We start from the raw sequence: 6,000 nt of genomic DNA on the forward strand, positions 1-6,000 counted from the left end.
AGTCATAATTTCTTCCTTGAAGTTATAATTAGTCCAGAAAAGGAGAAGAGGGATTTAGCTTATCTTAGAGGCTTCACAGCCACTGAAGCTGCTCAAAAATAAAAGGATCTCAGAAATAACTAAAAAAGCCAGTAGTTCTTTATGAAGCAAAAGATTCCCTATTATTTACCCAAAAAATCTAATACTAATTTTCATATGTATCTTTGGATGTCTCAGTGTCCTAGGTTGAGCCTTTAGAGACTAGATGCAATGAGCTTCAGTATACAAATGGAAAGGTTGACCTTGAAACAGTATAAATGGTATGACTGTTAAAACAGGAGAGAACATAACTAAATCTTCTAGTGGATTTGATAATTTGGGAACATTTTGAATCAAGAATACACAGTAACCACAGAACCTGGGCCTCCTAATTTTACAGTAAAGAGGAAGAAGAAAGACAGTGGAAGGAGGCACCACCCCATAGGCTTACTACCTCAAATACTGGGCACTAAGTATTTATAATTGATTAACTGGTTGAAGGTTAAGAAGGGGAAGTACATTAAAAGGATGGGGGCAGGGAGAGGTCAATACTTCAACATGATCATAATCATGGCCCAAGTCCCTAGGTAAATTATAGCATCCAGGCTGGAGAGAAGGAAATGAAACTAGGAAGGGACAGAGAAAATGGAGGGACACAGGGCCTGTGAATACTGTGATATGAGCTCAGGGGGGCTTAAAGAGCTATGTTAAAAAGTCGAGATGCCTCCCTGTTTGCCTTTCGGGAGTAATAGAGATTGCTGAAGAAAGAGCACTTTGAAAATTTTTACTTGATCTCTCTACAGTTCAAGCAGCTAGGAAAGATGATTGTACAACATGAGACAGCATGTGGTACTCAAAATCATCCTTGACCTGAGCTGTTGGCACTCTGCTTTTGATACCTGGAACATATCCACCTTCATTTCCCTTAGGATGAATTATTTTCCATAAGTTTCTTGACTCTTCATGCAAAACACCACCTGTAATTGAGTCTGTTTATATTTTAATGACTGACTGCTGACATTTCAAGCCCTGTCCTTTCCCCTTGTGCTTCCTATCTGGGCAAGCTAAATAAGCAAGCCTGGGTGCTTCCTCCCTTGGTGTTTGGGTAGAGGGTGTTCAAACCACACAATCCCTGGCTCACATGCATGAACCCCAATCCCAGTCCAACCCCATCCACCATAAACCTGATATGGAACTCCCTCCCTGCTCTCTCTTGGGCTGTTATCAGGCCAGTTTGGGAGCCTGCTGTGCTCTCCCCAGAAAGGTTTTATTTATGGACAATAAAGCGCTTCATACGCTATTGGGGCATGTGGGGAGTCATCAGACTTGACATCTGAACCAAATTTTCAGTGGGGATGATCCACCTGCCTATGTGGGGGTGACCATAGCACCTCCACCCCAGACAGTCTTTGCATGAACTAAAGCTCAGGTTTCAACACATAAAGGTGTTAGGAATCAAATTATTTCCCTGAAGAAATTCTGGTTCAACTACAAAAACACCCTGCAAAATTAAAATCATTGTATAGGTGGGACTTCTCTGGCTGTCCAGTGTTTAAAGACGGCACTTCCAATGCAGGGGTGTGGGTTCTATCCCTGGTTGGTCTGCATTCCACTCAGTGTGGCAAAAAAAAAAAAAAAAAAAAGAAAAATCACATCTACTTGCTGCATTGAAACAAGATATAATGTTAAACCACATATAATTACTTTGCTCTCTGTGTGGCCTATCAGTGCTGGAGAGTGTTTATAGTTCAAGGTTTAAGAGATATAGCAAGACATTTTAAAAAATTAATTACCAAAAAAAAAAATTAATTACCTTTTTCTTCTATAAACCACAATTATTAAAATTTAGTGGTGGTATATCTGTCCAGCTAATGGTAGAGAGTGGTTCCTAGGGAAAATTTATGACAAGACCAAAGTCAGAGCAGTTTCTCTTTCTCTGGATTTGTCCTTGGGGATGGTTTTGTGGGAGGGGGAGATGATATGAATGACCTCACAATGTGATGGAGCCTGTATTCTAGACTCTGTCTTGGACACACCTTTGTCTCAGATGGGCTCAGATGGGTGCCTGGGCCATGGATGAACTCACCCTTGAATAGGGATGAGGGCATTCATCTCCATATTGGACTAGTGAGAAAGCATAAAGGCTCAAGATCCAGGTCCAAGAGAATGTATCCTTACTGAGGCCCCTGGGCAATGTAGTTCTGAGCAGATTACTTTGGGGCCAAGAGAAATCTGGAGCCACAGTTATGGCACTGCCCAAGAAGACCAGGAAACAAGGACTGCGTCTATTGATGAAGGAAGGTATTTTCAGGTGCCACTTCTTATTTGGTCCCTTTTCACTCCACCTCTAGGCAGTGTCCCATGCAGAAACTAATGGCCATACTTAGTTTAACTGAAGAAAATTTAAACAGAGGAAACCAGCAAAGGAGAGTGGAACACTAGCCTCTAACAATTGCAGGACAACTACCACCTGGAGCCTGAAAGAGCAAGAGCAAAAGAAAAATGTAATCATTTTCCATGGCTGCTGTAACAAATTGGTGCCTTAAAACAACAAATCTATTTTCAAAGACTTGTAGTCCAGAAGTCTGAAATGTTTCACTGGGCCAAAATTGAGTTGTTGGCTGATCCACACTCCTGGAATCTCTAAGGGGAGAATTAACTGGGTGGGTAAAGCAGCATGTGAATTTAAGTAGAATCTTTTTAAATCAGTTCAGTTCAGTCACTCACCCAGTCGTATCTGACTCTCTGAGACGCCATGGACTGCAGCACGCCAGGCTTCCCTGTCCATCACCAACTGATGGAGGCCGCTCAAACTCATGTCAATCGAGTTGAAATGCCATCCAACCATCTCATCCTCTGTCATCCCCTTCTCCTCCTGCCTTCAATCTTTCCCAGCGTCACAGTCTTTTCCAATGAGTCAATTCTTCGCATCAGGTGGCCAAAGTATTGGAGCTTCAGCTTCAGCTTCAGCCCTTCCAATGAATATTTCGGACTGATTTCCTTTAGGACTGACTGATTTGATCTTTTTGCAGGCCAAGGGATTCTCAAGAGTCTTCTCCAACACCACAGTTTAAAAGCATCAATTCTTCAGTGCTCAGCTTTCTTTATGGTTCAATTCTCACATCCATACATGACTACTGGAAAAACCACAGCTTTGACTATGTTTTTAAATAAGAGAGAACTATTAGACTTGTTTGGATCAATGCTGTCCAGCCATCTTATCGTCTGACACCCTCTTCTCCTTCTGCCCTCAATCTTTCTCAGCATCAGGGATTTTTCCAATGAGTTATCTGTTTGCAATGTTCATGCAATGAACATGAACTTGGGCAAATTCTGGGAGATGGTGAAGGACAGGGAGACCTGGTGTGCTGCAGCCCATGGGGTTGCAAAGCGTTGGACACAACTGGGCGACTGAACAACAGCAGTTAGACTTGTTTACATTGGTAATGAGTCACTAGAAAAGGAGAGTCTGAAAAGTGAAAGGAATGTGAGAGTAAAGTCCTCAAGGAGGCAGAAAGAAATGGTATCTCTGACAATGTTGGGATAGATAGTGGGTGTGGAACGTGTGAAGGACAGAAGCTTGTGGGTGGGGAGCAGATGGCAGGCACCTTTAAAAGGCAGAGGAGGAGGAGGACTTTTGGAACAAGAATTAAAAAGGGAAGGATAAGATCCACTAGTGGGAGAGGAGAAGCACACACAGCAGCTGCTGCATTACCCACACGCGTGGGGATTCCTGCCTGCCAAGACCCCAAGGTTCCAGATAAAAGGCAGAATGTTCGCTGGATGATTCACCCACGTGGATATTGATTCAACAAATATTTACTGAGCAACTACTCTGTCAGGCACATTGGTGCCACTTAGCATTAAATGGGAGAAGGCAATGGCACCCCACTCTAGTACTCTTACCTGGAAAATCCCATGGATGGAGGAGCCTGGAAGGCTGCAGTCCATGGGGTTGCTGAGGCTCGGACACAACTGAGCAGCTTCACTTTCACTTTCATCATTGAAGAAGGAAATGGCAACCCACTCCAGTGTTCTTGCCTGGAGAATCCCAGGGACCCGGGAGCCTGGTGGGCTGCTGTCTATGGGGTCACACAGAGTCAGACACGACTAAAGCAACTTAGCAGCAGCAGCATGAAATGAGACATGAAATAGAGCAGAAGTATAAAAGCCAGATAGATGCCACAGTCATATACATAGGAGAGATCAGGAGAAGACTAAAATGTGGGAGAGCATGAAGGTAAAACATGTGTTCTCTAAGGAGCTGAGATTTACTTTAGTTTCAGAGGTACAGTGAAAAAAAATCTAGTAAGAAGATGGGTCCCAGGAAAAGGAATCAGTCAGCATTACAGATATAACAGTGGAGCTGAAAATTCATTTGAGCAGAGGTCAAAGGATGACTTGAACATGAGGTTGGAAGGTATTAGCTGGACACATTGTTCCAAAAAGAATGCTAGTATACATTTTTAAAAATTATTACAGAAAATTTCAAATAAACACAAAACAGAAACATGAACTCTGGTGTATTCTTCACCCAGACTAAACAATAATCAATATTTGCCAATCTTGTTTAGCAATCCCTCTCTGACTTTTTATTTAAAATTTTTTATTTTTTCCTGGAATATTTTAAAGTAAGACCCAGACATCATTTGTCTTGTTGTATGTATCTTTTGTATGTATCTTGTTGTATGTGTGGTTTGGGGGTAAAGATCTGGCCTGCCAATGCAGGAGACACAGGTTCGATCCCTGGATGGGGAAGATCCCCTGGAGGAGGAAATAGCAACCCACTCCAGTATTCTGGCATAGGAAATCGCATGGACAGAGGGCTACAGTCCATGGGGTTGCAAAGAGTCAGACACGACTTAGTGACTAAACACCATCACCACTGAACCCATGTATCTTTTAACCAATACAGTCTTTTTCTTCCTTTTAAACATAACCATGTCATTATCACAAGTAATAAAATAAACAATAAGTTTATAAAGTTGTTTTGACAGCAGATTGAAGCCATTTGCTAGGGTTTCCAAATAAAAACACTGGTATTTAGGAAGCTGGAAAAGAAATGCTTGATACAGGGACAGGATTAGTTCTTTGACGGTACCATTAAAAATTATATTGGAAAATACTAACATGGGGAAAGTTCAAGATAAATGTATATAGTAAATCTTTTGTTATATACAACTAAAGCTTTTTTTATGTATACACAAAATCCATCTCCATATCTAGCATATGTAGATATATAGATATCAGAAGAAGAAGAAAAGGCTGAAAGAACATTTACTACGTTCAGGGATGATCCAAGTAATGTGATCAGTGTTTATTTTTTGGTTTTTATTTATGCTTTTCAGAGTGTGTTTGTGCATGTTAGGATGGGGGATGGGGTGGGCGGCAGGGAGAACGTGGCCTGTTTAATGAAGCTGAATGAATAGATAAGAAAGTGACTCATCTTCAATCTCAGTTCACGTATCAGGAAAGTAGATTTAACACAGGAGACGCCTAACACACCAGTTAAATGAACAAAATCTAACGGAAAAGGGTGAAAACTTCACTCTGCTTTATCAATTTTCTGGAAAAAGAAGTGACAGAGATTCAGGCTAGGATACTTTCCCAAAACGAGGCTCATTGGTATCGTCACAGCTCGTTGCATTGCATCGCCTACCACAACAGCCTTTAGAATCTTCAGCAGGAGAGACACGAAAGAGGGTTTTTCAATGAGGGTGGGAATTGGCCCTAAGACTTCTGGGAAATAGAGTCTTAGCGCTCTGTCGACTGCGAGTCTCTGAGCTTTCTGGGAATTGTAGTTCTCAGATGTAGGACAAGTTCTTTGGCCGATCTAGCTTCAGAGCGCCCCCCAGGAAGCTGGAAGATGGCTTGGGGCGGTTGAGACGGTCGCTTGTCCCCCATCCAGTGGCTTCTAGGAGTAGCCATCTCAGCTTTGTTAGGGGAAATCTGGACACACAAAGGTCACCATGAAAGTCCAGG

Source organism: Bos javanicus, chromosome 23, assembly GCF_032452875.1.
Source record: "Bos javanicus breed banteng chromosome 23, ARS-OSU_banteng_1.0, whole genome shotgun sequence".
Lineage (NCBI taxonomy): Eukaryota > Metazoa > Chordata > Mammalia > Artiodactyla > Bovidae > Bos > Bos javanicus.